General features: G+C 34.6%; 1 non-coding gene across 1 annotated transcript; it reads right to left on the bottom strand.

Moving 5' to 3' along the window:
- Window positions 1-3,021: 3,021 nt before the first annotated feature.
- LOC131169734 (small nucleolar RNA R71) lies at window positions 3,022-3,128 on the bottom strand. Its single transcript, XR_009140634.1, has one exon. It is a non-coding gene; the product is annotated as a small nucleolar RNA R71 (small nucleolar RNA).
- Window positions 3,129-19,723: the final 16,595 nt, after the last annotated feature.

Here is a 19,723-nt window from a genome sequence, read left to right as displayed (position 1 = left end):
AAAAAAATTTCCCTTGAGCTTTGATTTGAAGATTGAAAAAAAAAAGATAAGGAAAATTGAAGGATTGAAGAAGTGGAAATTCACAAATTTAGGTAAGTCCATTTTCTCTTTTAAATTAAGTATTATGAATGGATATGAGGTTGAATAAGTGTGAATTGCATGGAAAATATGAAAAGAAAAACAATTTTTGAGGAACTATGTATGAAATTGGACAGCTAGGGTTATGTTTGAAATGGATGTTTTGATGCAAACAATAAAGTTGTTAAGTGTAAATGAATGGATGAGTATCACATATACAATTAGAATTCAAGTAAATGCAAAAATTAGTGAAGTTAGGGTTTGAATGCTAGGGTTGTGAACCAAATTTTGGAGAAATGTTTAAATGATGATTTTGGTCTATTGTGAGATGAAAAATGGTCATTAATGACCAAAAGAGATGTGTGGAAATTGTGAAAATGAAAACCAAATTCGTAGGTCCAATGGTCATGCTGCTGGCAGCATGACCAAACCCACTTTGAAGGACCAAAACTCAAATTTTACAAGTCCAATTGATATGCCACGAATTGGAGATGAAAATAGACATAAAAGAGCACAATTTTCATTAAGGAACCTGATGCATGCATTTTAGATCATCATTTAGGAGTAATTTTTGCACATAATTTACCCTTATTCATAGCTATTATTTTAGATATTAGTATATATTTAGTCAATTTTACAATTTTCATATTTCTTAGTTTAATTTTTGGAATTTATTTGTTTTGTAGGTTAAATCTGGAGAAATTTGATGTATTTTGATCAGAGTAGCCATTTGGAGGAAATTAAAATCGAATTGCAAAAATTTTGAAGTTGAAAAAAAAAAATAAAAAATAACAAAAAAAAAATAAAAAAAAAAAAATAAAAAATGGCCGAGAGCGACACAACCTGCAGCACAACCGAATTAGCTCATGTCGCAGGTTGTGTCGATCGTCAGATATTCACGCCGAGAGCGACACAACCCGCGACACAACTGACTCGGCTTATGTCGTTTTTACTGGAAAATTTTTGACGTGGCATTTCCGTTACTCCAGCCTTTTTACCTCACTTTCTCTGGATCCTTCCCCCTTTTACCCATTCTAGAACAGTCCCCTTGCCTATATAAAGTGCCCTTTATCACTTTCTTTCCATAGAGAGCAAGGGAGGCATTTTTAGAAAGATAGAAAGAGGGAAAGGGAGGAGCATCTTCTGCATCTTTTTCCAGCAGCTGCAGATCACGTTTTCTGCACTTTTGTGCGTGAGAATCTTTGCAATTTCTTTGGGTTTTTCTACCCCTTTTAGCTTACATTTCCATTATTTCTTCATTTCTTCATTTGGGTTTATTTTTAAACAATGATTTGTGAGTAGTTGATTGAGATTCTAGAGATGGGTTTGTAAATATTGATTTGTTTTGTGGTTTTGAACTGATTTAGCCATTTAAATGAAGATTGTTATATTTTGATTTATTGCTTGTGTGCTTATTTCCTTGCTTGATGAATGGGCCCTCATTAAGTTAAGTTTTAATCCTTAATAGATGGACTGAAAAGTGAATATTGGGGATGGATAATCTTGCAATAAACTTTATTTTCTTGGTGTTAGAAATAAGCTAAGAAGATTAAGGGGAACTTTCCAAAAATCAATTAGAGCATTAATTGGGATTTTGTTAGATTTGAAATACCGTGAAAACAGGGTTTGATTTAATGAAAACCAATTTTGAGATGCTTGAAAAAGGTTTCAAAAATTTAAGAATTGATTTCCCTCAAAATTGCAATTCTCATGTGTTTGGCTAAATTAGGGAAAAATCACATGCAAACAATATTGAAAATCCAATCTCTAGAATCAATTTATTTTTCATTGAAATTAGATATAAATCCTCCAAACCTCATAAATAGCAATTTAAATTTAAATCCAATTTAAATCCAATTTCTATAATCACTTTATTTTTATTTTTATTGAATTTAGATTTAATTCCTCTCAATTTCATAAATAGATATTTCAAATTAATTTTTGGGTAATCTAGTTTAATTAATTTTAGTTAATTGATTGATCTAGTTTTAATTCCTCAAATACCAATTTTAATTCCAAATTTCATTTTACATCTTTAATTTTTGTCTTAATTTTAATTTTTAGATTTTATTTTTAATATCTTTTAATTTTTGTCATTCTAATTTGCTTATACTTTTATTTTCAATTTAAGCACAATTCCCTGTGGGAGCGATATCAATTTTTAAAACTATACTACTGTGACCCGTGCACTTGCGGACACACCGTATCAAGTTTTTGGCGCCGTTGCCGGGGAATTGTTTGTTTTTAAGTTGGATTTTAATTGTTTTAAGCTAATTAGAATTTTTATTTTCTTTTATTTTCACTATTGTTCCTTGTGTTTTTCAGGTACTTTTCTTGTTTATGAGACGATCGAAAAGCACAAGTGACACTGAATTGTTGTTCAATCCTGAAATTGAAAAATTCTGTCGAGTCAACAAAAAAGAATTCAAGAGAAGAAAAGAAGCAGAAAAAGAAGAACAACAAAGATTTGAGCAAGAGGTGACCATTGAAAATATGGAGAATCAAAATAGAGCTATTGGTGGAAACAATGGAGGAAACGAGCAAAACAGGCAAAATGCTGTGGTTAATCAAAATGATCCTCAAAGAAGATCCATGTTAGATTATGCTTTTCCTAGATGTACTGATGTGAGAGATAACAGACCTATTATTGGAGCTAATCAATTTGAATTAAAAACTGGTCTTATTCAAATGGTTCAGAATTCACAATTTGGAGGTAGCCCACTTGAAAATCCTCATTCTCATTTGAAGAAATTTTTGATGATATGTGGTACACAAAGACAACCTGGAGTTTCAGATGAAGTTATTCGGCTCACCTTATTTCCATTTTCTCTTCGGGATTCAGCATTGGAGTGGTATGACTCACTCCCACAAGCTATTATAGCTACTTGGGAGCAGTTATCTCAAGCTTTTCTATCTCAATTTTTCCCACCTGGGAAAACTACTCATTTGAGGAATTTGATGGTAGCTTTTAAACCAAGGGATGATGAAACTTTGTATGAATCTTGGATGAGATTTAAGGAGCTTGAAAGGCAATGTCCTCATCATGAAATACCCAAATGGATGATTGTTCAAAATTTCTACACTGAGTTACTCGACCATAAGAAACACAATTGATTCACAAGCGGGAGGAGATTTCATGAGAATGACAAGTGAAGAATGCTATGATCTATTAGAGAAGATTGCTCATAATACCCATTTATGGGGAAATCCTAGAGCACTTGAGCCAAAGAAAGTGGGATCTATGAACTTGACTCGATTAACTACATGAATGCAAAATTTGATCGATTGACTCAGCTTCTTAGTGATTTTTGCACAAAGGCAACAACCTCAACTCCTACAACTATGCAACAAGTTGCCTTCACAAATGGAACTCAAAGTTGTGGAGTTGATTATTCTTCTTATAGTGATGATTATTTGCAAGAACAAGCTGCTTATGCAGGAGGTTATCAACAGAAACCTATGGGAAATGCTTATTCTAATGTGAACAACTCAACATGGAGACCACAAGCAACTTTTGCTCAACAAGGCCAAAGCTCAAATTATGCTCATAACCAGCAGTTTATGCAGCAAAATAGGCCTCAATTTCATCCTCAATTTCAGCCCACAAGGCAGCCACCACCTGGATATCAAGCAAGAGCACAACAATCCCTTCCACCTCATGAACCGAAGCCAACCTTGGAGAGCATGATGGAGAAATTTTTTGCTGAACAAAGTAAGATGAATAGCAAATTGGAGGAAGAAATGCAACACATGAGACAAACCATGGATCAATTACAAGTCCACAACCGCATGTTGGAGACTCAATTGGCGCAACAAGCAAGCTCATCAGGAAGCAATTCCTATGGGAAACTACCTAGCCAACCACAAAACCCTCATGAACAATGTAAGTTGGTGACCTTGAGAAGTGGTAAAAAAGTTGGTCAAGAGAGTGAAAACAAGAGAGAAGAAAAAGAGAGCACAAAAGAAGAAAATTCAGTCGAGAGCAAGAAAAATGAAAAAGAAGAAGAAAGCAAAAGTGAGCAAGATGAAGGAGAGAAACCATACATCCCACCTGAACCTTACAAACCCACCCTTCCCTACCCTCAAAGATTCATCAAGCATAAACTAGACAAACAATTTGGCAAATTCCTTGAAGTGCTAAAGAAGTTGTATATCAATGTGCCATTCACTGAGGCACTATCCCAAATGCCAAGTTATGCCAAGTTTTTGAAGGAGATTCTTTCCAACAAGAGAAGGCTAGAAGATTATGACACCATCAATTTGGGAGAGCAATGCAGTGCTATAATTCAGAAAAAGTTACCTCCCAAACTCAAAGATCCGGGTGTGTTTTCCATTCCTTGTCATATTGGTGATAATTGTGTGGCAAATGCTTTATGTGACCTTAGAGCTAGCGTCAGCCTAATGCCTCTTTCAATATATGAGAAGTTGAATATGGGAGAATTGAAGCCCACAAACATGTATCTTTCATTAGCTAACCGTTCAATTAAGTATCCGGAAGGCATTCTTGAAAATGTGCCTATCAAGGTTGGGAAATTCTACATTCCGATGGATTTTGTCATTTTAGATATGGAAGAAGACACAAAAGTTCCTATCTTATTGGGAAGACCCTTTTTGGCAACAGCTGGTGCATTAATTGATGTGAAGGGTGAGCAATTGACACTTAGAGTGGGAGATGATCAAATGATATTCAACATCAATCCAGCCATGAAAAGAAAACATGAAGAAGTTGAGTCTTGTTTGCGGGTAGACATTATTGATGAGATTGTTCAAGAGCATTTCAGACAAAGTTATCCACAAGACCCACTTGAAAATTGCTTAGTCCATGGTGGGAGCATTGATGATGATAATCACAACATAGCTGCTTTTGCACAACACTTGGAGAGTTCTCCACCACATCCTGAAGCCACAATTTTTCAACTTGAAGGAGTGCAAAATTTGGAGATCAAACCACCATCATTAAAGGTAGAGGATGCCCCAAAGGTAGATCTTAAACCTCTTCCTTCCAACCTCAGGTATGCTTTTCTTGGACCCAATGAAACATATCTGTTATAATTAATGCATGTTTGACTGATATTGAGATTGACAAATTGTTGAGAGTTTTGAGAGAATATAGGAGAGTTTTGGGTTATGCAATTGATGATATAAAGGGAATTAGTCCAACAGTTTGTATGCATAGGATTTTCCTTGAGCCAAATAGTAAACCTTCCATTGAACACCAAAGAAGATTGAATCCTACAATGAAGGATGTTGTGAAAAAGGAAATCCTAAAATTACTAGCTGCTGGAATTATTTACCCTATTTCTGACAGTGAGTGGGTTAGTCCTGTGCATGTTGTACCAAAAAAAGGTGGGGTGACAGTTGTTAAAAATGAGAATAATGAATTGATACCCACTAGAGCATTACGAGTTGGAGAATGTGCATAGACTATAGGAAGTTGAACAATGCTACAAGAAAAGACCATTTTCCCCTTCCTTTTATGGATCAAATGTTAGAGAGATTAGCCAAGCATTCATTCTTTTGTTACTTAGATGGATATTCTGGTTTCTTTCAAATTCCAATACATCCTGATGATCAAGAGAAAACTACCTTTACCTGTCCCTATGGCACCTTTGCCTATCGAAGGATGCCATTCGGATTGTGTAATGCGCCTGGCACATTTCAAAGGTGCATGATGGCCATTTTCTCGGATTTTATTGAAGAAATTATGGAGGTCTTCATGGATGACTTTTCAGTATATGGCACTAATTTTGATTCATGCTTGACTAATTTGTCTAAAATTTTGCAGAGATGTGCTGATAATGATCTGGTGTTGAATTGGGAGAAATGCCACTTTATGGTCCAAGAGGGGATCGTTTTAGGGCATTTGATCTCCAATAGGGGAATTGAAGTGGATAGAGCTAAAATAGAAATTATTGAAAAAATGCCCCCTCCAACCACTGTCAAAGAAGTGCGAAGTTTCCTTGGACATCTTTGGGTTTCTGCGATTTATTCAGGATTTTTCTAAACTTGCTAAACCCTTAACAAATCTTTTGAATCATGATGTTAAATTTGATTTTAATCAAGATTGTATGGTTGCTTTTTGCAGGTTAAAGACGGCATTAACAACAGCTCCTATCATGCAACCCCCGGATTGGACTTTGCCATTCGAAATTATGTGTGATGCAAGCGAGTTTGCTGTTGGAGCTGTCCTTGGCCAGGGAAACGATTGAAAACCTTATGCCATTTACAATGCCAGCCGAACCCGTGATGAAGCTCAAGTCAATTACGCCACAACTGAAAAGGAGTTCCTTGCGGTAGTATTTGCACTCAATAAATTTCGTTCTTATTTGGTCAACTCAAAGGTAATTGTTTTCACTGATCATGCAGCAATAAAGTATTTAATGAGCAAGAAAGAAGCTAAATCTAGGTTGATTAGATGGATATTGTTACTTCAAGAATTTGATTTGGAAATAAGAGATAAAAAGGGTGTTGAGAATGTGGTGGCTGATCACCTTTCTAGGATGAAAACTGAAAATAAAGATGATGAAATTGTGCCAATTGATGAATTTTTCATGAATGAGCAGTTGTATGTGTTGAATTCTGCACTTCCATGGTTTGTTGATATTGTGAATTTCTTGTCTTGTGGTGTCTTGCCACCTGATTTATCTTGGCAGCAAAAGAAAAGATTCTTGCATGATGTTAAATTTTATTCTTGGGAAGAACCTCTTTTGTTTAGGAGATGCAATGATGGAATAATTAGAAGATGTATACCAGAGGAAGAAATAAATGATGTTATTTACCATTGTCATTCCTCTGAATATGGTGGTCATTTTAGTGTCTCAAAAACTGTTGAAAAAGTCTTGACATCAGGTTTCTATTGGCCTAATATGTTTAAATATGTGAGAGACTTTGTAAGCAAGTGTGATAGGTGCCAAAGGGTAGGCAACATTTCCAAAAGAGATGAGATGCCCCAACAGTCCATATTAGAAGTTGAATTGTTTGATGTATGGGGAATTGATTTCATGGGGCCATTTCCATCTTCTTATGGGAATAAATATATCTTGGTAGGGGTGGACTATGTATCTAAATGGGTAGAAGCTATTGCTACACCTACCAATGATGCAAAAGTTGTGGTGAAATTTCTGAAAAAATTTGTTTTGACCAGGTTTGGTGCCCCACGTGCTATAATCAGTGATGGTGGTAGCCATTTTTGCAACCACCAATTTGAAAAATTGATGAGAAAATATGGGGTAAAGCATAGGATTGCCACACCATATCACCCTCAAACAAATGGCCAAGTAGAAATCACAAATAGAGAAATCAAGCAAATCTTGGAGAAAATCATCAATAAGTCCAGAAAAGATTGGTCCCTTAAATTAGATGACACTCTTTGGGCATATAGAACAGCATTTAAAACCCCCATAGGAACTACACCTTATAGGTTAGTTTTTGGGAAATCATGCCATTTGCCCGTAGAATTAGAACACAAAGCTTATTGGGCCATTAGAGCAATCAATTTTGATTTACAAGTCTTTGGACACAAAAGACTTTTGCAACTTGATGAATTAGAAGAATTGAGACTTGATGCTTATGAAAATGCTAGGATCTATAAAGAAAGAACTAAAAAATGGCATGATAAGCATATCAAGAAAAAGGACTTTAAAGAAGGAGATTTGGTTCTCTTATTCAATTCAAGGTTAAAAATTTTTCCAGGAAAATTAAAATCAAGGTGGTCCGGCCCATTTAAAATTGTGAAAGTTTTACCTCATGGTGCTGTGGAAATTTTTGGTGAAAAATCTGGTAATTTCAAGGTAAATGGACAAAGATTGAGGCACTATTCAGTTGGTGAGCCAATCGAGAAGATAGCAACTTGCTATCTCTCTCATTCTCCATAACATCTTGAGTGAGTATGGTCAAGCTAAAGACCTAAACTTAGCATTTTTGTGCATAACTCCCAATTTTTCTTTCATTTGTTTTAAGTTTTTCTATACTCCTTATTCAGAGTTTAACATTGTTCTAATTTCCTTGTGCAGATGGGATGCAATTCATTGCAAGCAAATGAGCAATAAAAATTTTATTTAGCTTTAAATTTTAGCTTTAAATTTTAGGTTTTTAATTTGTTCACTTATAATTTTCATCTCTCTTTTGTTGAGTATTTGCTGGTTCATATTGCTGGATTCATTGCCCTTTTGGTTAATTTTAAGAGAAAAATTTTTCAAATTTTAACATCTTGGTTTAACAAGAAAATTATTTGAAAATGGGTGTGTGAATTGGTGCTTTGAAAAATTATTTTGTGTAAGTATTTAATGAACATAACAGGTTGAACAATTAGAATTCATGTTATGAAGGTTTAATCATTTGAAATCTAATTTTGTTTCAATTTTTTTTAGGTGCTATGAAATTTGGTCAAATTGGGCAGCAGATTACATAACCGGATTTTGCTTGTGTCGCCGCTTGTGTTCGCTGGGCACCCTTTTGGAATAAAAACTCTCTTCACCGGAATGGGCCAGCAGCAAACCCAAAGCCCTAAAAACCGTACCCCACCAGCCCAAGCCCGAAATTAAACCTAAAAACCAGCAAACCCAAAAGCCTATACCCAAGCCCACAACCCAAACCTAAAGACCCTAACCCGATAGCCCATTACCCTCATCTTCCTCTCAACATCGCCCCCGACACAACCCTCCCTGCCGTAACCTCCATTTTTCCCGTCACCGTCACCGGCCGCAACTCTTCCCATATTTCTCTTTCCCCGATCACGACCCTCCATTTCGCCATGACCGACTCTCCATTATCATTCGAAAACTCGCCTCCCCACTCCCCACACAACAACCCCCAAACCTCCCCACCCATGCACGCCGACCCATCGCCGGCCCATTCTGCTAATGCTCCGATCGCCACACTCAAAAGAAAAAGCGAAAAGTATCAAACCTCACAAATCGACGGCCGGCGTCAAGCGGAACCAACCCAAACCAGCCGCACAACAACCCCCAAGCCCGCCTCCAATGCGCGCGCTTTGAGCAGCGTGGCATTCGAAATCTGCGGTCAAACGCCCTGGTACATCTAGAGGTAACCTTGCATTCCCTTCCTCTTTGCCTACTGCTACACATTGGACACTACCTACTGCCGAAATGAAGAAAAATAAGGCAAGGGTTGCAGCCCGACAAATGATTCAAACAAGGTATTTGGATGCGTCTACACTTAAAACCTTGAAGATTTATGATGAAATGCAGTCTCTGTTAGATGCTTTAGGTTGGGTGCGATTTGCACATAAACAGGAACTGGTCTACCCCATTTTAGTGCAGGACTTTCGGCCTCCTGTCCACTAATGAGCATAAAATTGCTTTGGACAATGACTTGACGATCCATTTTAGATGCCTTGGTCAAGATAGGGTGCTGTCTATGGATAATTTTCACCATATATTTGGCTTTCCACCTGATGGTCTGTTCAAAATACCTACTAACCAATGGGACTATAATGCGTATGAATTTTGGAAGCGCATTGCACCTTCAGCAGGCAATTTCAAACCAGGACACAGTAAGGCCTCCAAAATTGAGAATCATGCCTTGAGATTGCTTCAGCGCCTAATTGCAAATACAGTTTTAGGCAGAGGATCCAGTGTTGGCACAATGTCACAATATGATCTCTTCTTTTTGTGGTGTGCAAAAACTGGCAGAAAGGCTTCCCCTGGTTATTATTTCTGCCGCCATGTGATTCGCCAGACCACTAGGGGTACTGGTAGTATTGTCTTTGGAGGCTTGGTCACACCTATTGCACATTATTTTGGGTTTAATCCTCAAATGCACAAGTGTCCTGCTCTTCCAACTGGTTTGTTATTTTTGGATGGACCTCATCTAGCCAACCAAAAATTTTGTATCAAAAATGAAGCTACCAAGCAGTATGAGATTCCTGCACTAACAGACAAACCACCTGGTTCTCCCACTGCCATTAGTTCCTCCTCAGCATCTGAGCGACCATTTGTGCAGCCTCCCACACAACCTTCACGCCGAGCTCCACGGTAGCTCAACTGCTTCATCAACGACACGGACCATCCATAGCAACTCTTTTGACATTCATGGAGAATCTCAGTGATGAGATCTATTCTTTTCGGCAAATTACAGAGGTCAATTTTCAGACACTACGAGATTTAGCTGACATATATTTGGATCGAAGTGCTGAAATGCAAGATGAATTGAAAGTCGTGCGAGCTAAGCTGGAGAAGATCGAAACAACCCAAGCACTGATTTTGAACATTCTCTCTCCACAGCAGCCACCACAAGCACCACCACCGTCACAAGATGGCAAGGGCAAAGGACTTCTCATACCCGACTGACCAGCTTTTATTCTCCATTTACATTTCATGTCTTTAATTTCGTTAATTAGTATTTTGAACTTGTTAATATTTTGCTTGTGTTGTTTTTATTTTAACCATTTACTTATTCAGTTTTTTTTAGTTCCTCATAACATACATTTTTCTTTTATATCTTTAGTACAATTGCTCACTTGCTTTGATTTGCTATTTCGGATTTACACTTGATGGCTATATTTTTGCGCTTAACTTCCTATTTCAACTTTTTGAGTTTAATTGATTTAATGGATTCCATTGCACTGTTTCTTTTGTAATGAGTGCAGCAGCTGTCCAAATTTTATTTAATTAAATTGGCTGCACTTCAATGAGGTAACACTTCTTATCTCAGCTTGTGTCATTTTCAACACAAGTTGTGCTATCGCTTATGCAACAGGGTAATAATTCTTTATGCACATATAGCCAAATTATCCCATTCCTTGCAATCTTTTAACATTGAGGACAATGTTCATTCTGAGTATGGGGGAGAGGGTAAATTTTTTGCAAAAATTATTTTTCCTTGCAAAAATTATTTTTCCTTTTTCATTTGCATATAGTGACATACTCATTCATTACTTCATACTTGTACATATTCACATATATACACTGCATATAGCTTCATATATACTTAGTTAAGCATACTTAGTTACATATAGGTTGACTATTCATTTACACTCATGCATTTCATTCATTCATTTAAAATTTTTGAATTTTTAAACCAGTCTTTGGATTCCATAAGCCACTTATTCAAGCAATCCAACTTGTCTTTAGATGGTTAGTGGAATGAAAGTTCCAGCTGGGTACAAAGTCTTAAGCATTATTCTTTCTCTTACTTAATAGCTGAAAATTAATACATTCATCTAGGTATGCAGATTCTGATTAGTTATTTTGAGTTTTGAGTGTCTGGATAAGCCTTTAAGAAAGAAAATGGTCATTGTCGTCTCACCATTCCTAGAACAAGCATCTTAGATCTTTCAAAGCGAAATTTTTAACTTGCATTTGATAAGAATATGATTTAGGCATTTCTTCATATTTTAAACCTCGCATTTAGCCTTAACCTACCTTAATTTCATTTTAACCCTTGCAAACCCCCTTGAACCTTAATTCCCTAATTTCTTTGGAACCCAAATCATTTACCTAGCCATAAAACCTAAACACTACCACCTATCTATGAGAATAATATTTTAGCAATTAAGTGCATAAAAAAAAAATCTCGGAGGATTGAAACATCTTGAAAAGTGCTAGAGTAATTGTGAAAAGTTGAAAAGGTCACCAAAATATCCCAAAGGTAATTTTGGGTGTGACATGAAATAGGGACACATACAAAATAAAAAATATATTATAAAAGTAGTCCCTTTATTGTGTTTGCACTTGAGATTCATTGTGAATTTCTTTCCTCTTGACTTGATAAAAAAAAAACAAAAAAAAACAAAAAAAAAAAAAATGGATGCACTTTGAGTTTCACGATTAATATTATTCTCATATTTTGTTTACCTTATTCCCTTTCTTTGTTAACCACAATTTTACCCTATTAGACCCCATTACAACCCTTAAAAAGACCTAATGATTCTTTGAAAAATGCTCGTTACATTAGTAGAGTTAGATCTTTTATGCTTGCATATGGGTTTGGCAATATAATCTTCCATACATTACTCACCATCTATTTGAGACACATTGGCTATCTATTTCATTTAGGTTTGTTTTGGCACAATTGACTCTTGTAGTTGGTTGGTATTTGTTGCTTGGGTTGATTGGTTAATTCTTAGCTATTCTGTAATAGTTGAGAGTGCTTGCTTCATTCTTTGTGCTTTTGCTGGTGGGAATTTGGAATGTTGGTGGCTAGAGGTAAGTTGGTAGTTTGGATTAGTGAATTTTTGAGTTTTCAAAGACTGATTCTATTCCCTTCCAAATGAGTTTTAATGAAATTTTGCTTGAGGACAAGCAAGAGTTTGAGTATGGGGGAATTTGATGCATGCATTTTAGATCATCATTTAGGAGTAATTTTTGCACATAATTTACCCTTATTCATAGCTATTATTTTAGATATTAGTATATATTTAGTCAATTTTACAATTTTCACATTTCTTAGTTTAATTTTTGGAATTTATTTGTTTTGTAGGTTAAATCTGGAGAAATTTGATGTATTTTGATCAGAGTAGCCATTTGGAGGAAATTAAAATCGAATTGCAAAAATTTTGAAGTTGAAAAAAAAAATAAAAAATAACAAAAAAAAAATAAAAAAAAAAAATAAAAAATGGCCGAGAGCGACACAACCTGCAGCACAACCGAATTAGCTCATGTCGCAGGTTGTGTCGATCGTCAGATATTCACGCCGAGAGCGACACAACCCGCGACACAACTGACTCGGCTTATTTCGTTTTCTTGGAAAATTTTTGACGTGGCATTTCCGTTACTCCAGCCTTTTTACCTCACTTTCTCTGGATCCTTCCCCCTTTTACCCATTCTAGAACAGTCCCCTTGCCTATATAAAGTGCCCTTTATCACTTTCTTTCCATAGAGAGCAAGGGAGGCATTTTTAGAAAGATAGAAAGAGGGAAAGGGAGGAGCATCTTCTGCATCTTTTTCCAGCAGCTGCAGATCACGTTTTCTGCACTTTTGTGCAGAATCTCTGCAATTTCTTTGGGTTTTTCTACCCCTTTTAGCTTACATTTCCATTATTTCTTCATTTCTTCATTTGGGTTTATTTTTAAACAATGATTTGTGAGTAGTTGATTGAGATTCTAGAGATGGGTTTGTAAATATTGATTTGTTTTGTGGTTTTGAACTGATTTAGCCATTTAAATGAAGATTGTTATATTTTGATTTATTGCTTGTGTGCTTATTTCCTTGCTTGATGAATGGGCCCTCATTAAGTTAAGTTTTAATCCTTAATAGATGGACTGAAAAGTGAATATTGGGGATGGATAATCTTGCAATAAACTTTATTTTCTTGGTGTTAGAAATAAGCTAAGAAGATTAAGGAACTTTCCAAAAATCAATTAGAGCATTAATTGGGTTTTGTTAGATTTGAAATACCGTGAAAACAGGGTTTGATTTAATGAAAACCAATTTTGAGATGCTTGAAAAAGGTTTCAAAAATTTAAGAATTGATTTCCCTCAAAATTGCAATTCTCATGTGTTTGGCTAAATTAGGGAAAAATCACATGCAAACAATATTGAAAATCCAATCTCTAGAATCAATTTATTTTTCATTGAAATTAGATATAAATCCTCCAAACCTCATAAATAGCAATTTAAATTTAAATCCAATTTAAATCCAATTTCTATAATCACTTTATTTTTATTTTTATTGAATTTAGATTTAATTCCTCTCAATTTCATAAATAGATATTTCAAATTAATTTTTGGGTAATCTAGTTTAATTAATTTTAGTTAATTGATTGATCTAGTTTTAATTCCTCAAATACCAATTTTAATTCCAAATTTCATTTTACATCTTTAATTTTTGTCTTAATTTTAATTTTTAGATTTTATTTTTAATATCTTTTAATTTTTGTCATTCTAATTTGCTTATACTTTTATTTCCAATTTAAGCACAATTCCCTGTGGGATCGATATCAATTTTTAAAACTATACTACTGTGACCCGTGCACTTGCGGACACACCGTATCAGAACCATGCCCAAAAACTGACCAAAACTGGGTGAACAAATTGACCAAAGTGAAATGAGAGCGGTCACATCGCATAAGCCCGACCAAATGAACGAGAATCGTTCATTTGGTCATAATTCGAGCTAGATAGGTCAAATGACCTGAAATTTTACCAACAATTAGATAGGACATAGATCTAAAACTTTCATGAAGAACACCACCCCAAATTATGCTATTAACCCATTCAAATTATTTAGCAAAGTTGAGTTACCAAGTAATGTTTGAAGGGTTATAACTCTCTCTACAAAACTCCGATTTAGGCGATTCTTGAACCGATGGAAACCTAAGACATAGTAGAACATTTCATATGAAGAAAGTTAGACCAAATTATGAACTTAACTTAATCAAATTACTGACCAAAATTGGATCAAAATCTGCCAGAACCCAAAATCTCAGCATGAACAGTGCACGTGAACAGTAATTTTATTTTAGCCATAACTTGAGCTACAAAACTCTAATTGAGGTGATCCAAAAATGAGAATACACTTAAGACAATAAGGAACATTTTCTATGAAGGACGTTTTGTCAAATTCCAACAGTAGATAGACCAATAGAACAGTGCAACTTCAGAGCACCAAAACCAAAAATTTGCAATTTTGCCAAAATGACCTAAGCTTTGAGAAAATGACCAAAACCAACAAGTTTAATGACCAAAATGTGGTATGTGGGTGAAGTTGGAGTTCCCATACCTATTAAGTCTTAGAAAGTCAACTATTTGACTTGAATAGTGCAGTGAATAGTAACCCGAAACACAAAAATTTCGAGAATGTCGAATTTAACACGTTAGAGCTAGGTAATTGTGAAGCTAAATTTATTTTGGATTTGTGTTAAGTTCTAGTACTGAAACATTATAAAATTGTGTGTTTCAGTTGAAAAGAATATCGGGAAGGAACCCGAGGAACCGAGTCGAGGCTAAGGGACGACACGTTTGAGGTTTGTGCATAACATCACTATGCTTTAAAATCCATTGATAAAGTGAATGAAATATGCATTTTACTTTTGCTTTGAATTGTGAAAGTTTATTGTGACCTTATTTATGATGTTTTGCTTTAAATTGTGAAAGTTATTGTATATATTTGAAATGACAATGTTTAGCAAATTGTTAAGATAATTTTTGAAACTACAGTATCATGACCATATATTTGAACACCTCACTAGCATGACTAGTGGGGGTAATTTGTTTCGAATTTTGATTCCTTCTCTGGAGAAGTGTTGAGGTGTGCCAGTAGAAGAGGATGTAAATGGATATCCATATATTTGAGCTAGCTAACCTTGTGATGTGATTTCTCTTTAGCCTCTGGCTATTGAGATTCTATTTGTTTCGAATGGAGTGATCTAACTGTGGGTTTTATGAAATGTGTTTTGATACTTTGAAATGAACCTGGTTTGCATTAAAATCTCATAATTTATGTTTTGTGTTTAATGCTCATGTTTAGTCAAATTTTTGAATAAATGTGATTTAAGTTTTGCATAAAGATTATTTTAGTATGTTGTGCACCACTGAGTCCTAGTACTCAACGATAGCTTCTATTGCTGTCGCAGATACAGAGACTATCTGAGGATTGAGGATCGTTCTGCTTTGAAGCTATCGGGTATAATTTATACCCTGATCGTAAATATTTATTTTGATGTATGTAATGCACAGAAATGTATGGACATGTGAAGATGGGTTTTGAGCAGCTTATACAAAATCTATATAAAATTTTTAATAAACTTTAGTTTGGATTTTCTTAATGTAAATTTTTGTATGATGTATACATAAATTATTTATCTTTAAAGAAATATGAATGTATGAAATTGATTGACTGTACCTTGAGGACTATTGAATTTTGAACGAGAAATTTATTGAAATGATTGTGAAATTGATTGAGTTTGATTGTGAAACCGAAGCAGTTGTTGAGAAAAATTTTTAGAAGTGCTTTTTACAGGTATTTGAAGAACGGTTTTCTCAAAATACAAAGGAAACTCTGTCAAAATTTTTATAGAATTTGCGAAAAACTAAATGGACCAAAAATATTAACTAGTTTTAATTTTAACTAAATGTTTTAAGTACTTACTAGAAAATGCTCACCACTTGTCAAAAATAAGAAAATTATTTTAAAATCCCTTGTAGGGTACCTAATGAGTTATCGGTAGGTGAAGTTCGATAGTTCATTAGGTATTCTACGGGATCATGTTATGCCTTACAGAGGGGTAAGGTGTGACAGAAATTGTTTGATGAAGTGAAGTATGTTCCTAAATTTGAAAGGAACTTAATTTCCTTGGGTAAGCTAGATTTTTTGCGTTATGAATGTTCAATTCATGATGGAGTCATAAGAGTTAGCCGAGGTGCTCTCTTGATCATGAAGGATGAGAAGATTGATACAAAAAATCTCTAAAAGCCGAAAGAAAACACATTGATTGGAAAAATACAAGTTAACGCATGAGACAATATCAACAATCAAGAGTATAAAAAAAGTACCTAAAAAAATTTGACTTTTGCAGAAATGTTGAAAACTAATTCCATTTGACATGAGGGTGGAAATTGTTAGAGTCCAAATTAAATTGGAAATAGGATATTAGATTAAATAGGAAATTTAGTATAATTTAAATTATGAAATTTAATAATTAGAGTCTCAAAAGGACTATTTTTTAGTAGTCTATATATATGAGTAGTTAGTTGACTATTATATCATGGAGAGCTCATAAAGTGAAGATATATGTCGAATTTCGTGAGTTTTGTTTGAATGATTTTGAGAGAGAAAAATAATTAATGGTTGTATAATTAGTTTTCTTTGATACTGGATTTTTTTGTAGAGTTAGCTTACGCCGAATCACGTTAAATTTTGTGTTCTTTAATTTGTATGTGCGTGATTTCTCAACAGAAAGAAAACAAAAAATTATAACAAGACACAAATCTAAGGCACACAATTACAATATAGAAAAAAAAAAAAAAAAAAAAAACAAAGATCAACATACAAGATTTATATAGTTTAACTATAAAGTCTATGTCTACTAGCCAAAAAAATCTATTATAACGAAAATGACAAGTTACAATCTCTCTGAACTCTCTAAATTCTAGCCCCATTAGGTTTTTCAAAATCTCATACTCTCTTAAAAAAGACAAAATTTATAATTTTATACTGGTTCATGGCACAAGGAGCATTACCTCCCACACCCCAATTAGATTAATGGTAGGCTCTGATCCTAGGTTTATTGGCATTGCTGCCACCATATATTTCATAAAATATCCTATTAGAATTGCACTGCAGGCTTTTTTGGTTGGTTCATGATTCAAGCCAATAAAAAAACATATTTGAATACAAGCCACATCATATATGACACAAAATTTAGACTTTACCTGGGGTAGCTATTGAACTACAGATAACATTGACATAATATAGATAATTAATTAGGTGCCAAACAACTAAGAAAGGAAACAAGAAGTCATCTTTTCTAAATGAAAATAGCAAAACCTAAATTTTCAAGATAAAAAATCTTTATTTTACCATTAAAATTGAAGTTTTATACCTGAGTCAAATAATATTCATCTCAAGAGATAAATAACAACACAATCTGGGGATCAATTTCAAGTATGAATTCAGTTGATGAATGTGACTATTTACTAAATAGTAAAACACTAAATGTAACTAGTTTTAGTGGATAAATATGGAGCAAGTGGCAAACCAGTTTTGTCAAAACCTTCTTATTGAATTGTTGATTGCATTGAGACCATGCAGAAAACATCATATATATTTATGATTCCAGATAGCTAAATGACTAATTAATGTGGTCAAAGATATCTCCAGAGAAATATTAGGTATGGAGTCACATCTATAATAAATTGCAGCAATATATAGAAGTAAGGTCAAAATATAAAGTGAAGTGTTTACCATTAGGTGATATGAATCCTCCAATTCGATTCCTTGGGAGATAGAGTTCTTGCAAGTATTTGAAATGAGTGAATAAGGTTGTATTTGGATACCATGCTTCAGACTCTAATTCCTGTGCCGTCTGGAGATACTAGAAAATGATCTTGATGACATGAGAATTTGATTAATCGCATTCCACACCCTCCCACTGGCAATAGTCTTGCCATACCAGGTTGAGAAAGCAGTTCCCACTGGGCTGTCTATTGAGTTTTTTTATTTGGAAGAGAGACACCTCTTTCTTCTTCATTACACCCTTCATAGTTGAGAAATAACAGAAAAGCTGGTAAAGCTAAGTAGTGAATAATGATCCTCATGGTTGGATTCTTGTCTGCCAATGACTTAATTTTCTGCACAATAATTGGAAATCCAAGGCTTTTTATTACAGCATGTTGTGAAAAAATCACACTCACACAAAATAAAGAACACAAAATTTAACGTGGTTCGGCGTAAGCCTACTCCGTCAATAAATCCACTATCAAGGAAAAATAATTACAACCACTAATTAATTTTCTCACCCTTAAAATCACTCAAACAAAACTTATAGAATTCAGCACACCTCTCGACTTTGTAAGCTCTCTACAATGCATTCCATATAATAACCTACCAACTATACATATATAGGCCACTGAAATTTAGTCCTTTTAGGACTCTAATTATTAAATTTCATAATATAAATTCTACTAATTTACTAAACTAATTATGCTTCCTAAACTAACTATACTTTCTAATTCCAATTGGACTTGAAATTTAACAATCTCCACCTCTAAGTCAAATAGAATTAGTCTTTACAACTTCTGCAAAAGTTAATTTTCTCTAAGGTACCTCATTGCACTCTTGATTGTTGATGTTGCCTCTTGCCTCAACTTGCATTCTTCCAATCAATGTGCTTTCTTCCAATTTGTAGAGATTCTTTGTACCAATCTTCTCACCCTTCATGATCATAAGAGCACATCGGCTAACTCTTATAACTCCACCATGAATCAAATACCTGTAACCCAAAGAATTTAACTTACCTAAGGAAATTAAGTTTCTTTTAAATTTAAGAACATATCTCACTTCATCGAACACTTTTACTCGATCACCTTACAGCTAGATCTTCACTCTTCCAATCCTTTAACTTCCATCTTGTTCCCATTGGCTAGCTTCACTTTTTCTCCTTTCTTTTCTTTAATCACATCAAATCACTCCTTCTTTGAGCAAATATGGAATGGGCAAGCAGAATCCATTAATCACCCATCTTGTAATGGATCTTTTGCCTTCTCCTTATCATCATCCATATTTAAACATTCACCATCAACACCATCATCCATTGCAATTGCAGCAATTCCTTCTTTTTCTTTTCCACAACTCTTTTTAAATTGTTTAAACTCTGTAAGATCTTCCTTCATCTTCATACAATGGTATTGAATGTGATCCTTCTCATGACAGTAGTAGTATTATTTATCTTCATGGTCGACTCATGGTCTTGACCTTGATCTACCATTCCTTCTCCATTTGTTTTCACATGGATTGCTTCTACCACGACTAGAACCGGCAACAAAAGCTCCACTTTTATTGCTACTATTTGTCTTCTTAAATTTTTCATAATCCAAGATAACTGCAGTAACCTCCTCCACTTTCAAAGTCTCATTTCCAACTGTTAAGACTGTCACCAAGTTTTTATAGGATTGTGGGAGAGAGGTTAAAAGTAAGAGGGCTTTATCTTCATCATCTACCTTCACACTAACACTAGCCAATTGGG

Source organism: Hevea brasiliensis, chromosome 1, assembly GCF_030052815.1.
Source record: "Hevea brasiliensis isolate MT/VB/25A 57/8 chromosome 1, ASM3005281v1, whole genome shotgun sequence".
Lineage (NCBI taxonomy): Eukaryota > Viridiplantae > Streptophyta > Magnoliopsida > Malpighiales > Euphorbiaceae > Hevea > Hevea brasiliensis.
Note: the sequence above shows the minus strand (reverse complement) of the source record. Positions and strands in the feature narration are given on the sequence as shown.